This window comes from Sphaeroforma arctica (assembly GCF_001186125.1).
Source record: "Sphaeroforma arctica JP610 unplaced genomic scaffold supercont1.82, whole genome shotgun sequence".
In the NCBI taxonomy this organism is placed as follows: domain Eukaryota; class Ichthyosporea; order Ichthyophonida; genus Sphaeroforma; species Sphaeroforma arctica.
In genome coordinates this window covers 47,577-48,413 of record NW_014040476.1, presented here as the reverse complement: position 1 = coordinate 48,413, position 837 = coordinate 47,577, and positions in this window count along the sequence as shown.

The following is an 837-nucleotide window of genomic DNA, read 5'->3' as shown; positions in this document are numbered from 1 at the left end:
TTGCTTATATACAAAAAAAAGTACGAAAACAAGACCATGTATCAAGCAGATATTGGTCACTTATCCGCTAATGTTTACGGGCAGACACTGAAGGTGAATGTTCTATCTCACGCGGGTCCACAACTAGAGGCTATGAAAAGTATTCAAATGCATGACGAAGAATTTCAGTTCATACGTCAATATATAGATCTCATGCGCCGTGGAAATGATAACGTATCGCTGTCTAATATAGCAGACACATTGGATATAGCAGACACATTGGATATGACACGAAAGGGAGTAAGACGGCTAAGAACACAAGCCAAAACTTATTTTATCGATGATGATGGCATAATTAGACACAATAGTGGAGAGCCCTGGCAATATTATTGGCCTAAAGCATTGAGGCAAAAATATCTAATCAATGCTCATGACATCCCTATGGCAGGACACCATGGGATGCATGGGACTCATTATCGACTGTCAAAAATATGTTTCTGGCCGAAAAGGTTGCAAGAAATCAAAATACATATTCAATCGTCTAATACGTGTAAGACACAAAATCAAGATAAGCACCTAAAAATATGTCCACCATCTTATGAGGTGTTTATGCCCAAGTTGTTTGAGAAGACTGCAGTTGACGTACAAGGCCCGTTTCCAACAATATCACGAGGTAATACATATATTCTAACATTTGTATGATACTATACGAATTATGCCAAAGGATTTTGCGTTCAGGATATAACGAGAGCAAATATAGCGCGTTTATCTGTACGAAAGATACTCCTGATATTTGAAGGCGTACGAGAACGTATCTCGGATCGGGGTTCCGACTTCCTATCAGAAATTGTCCGAGCG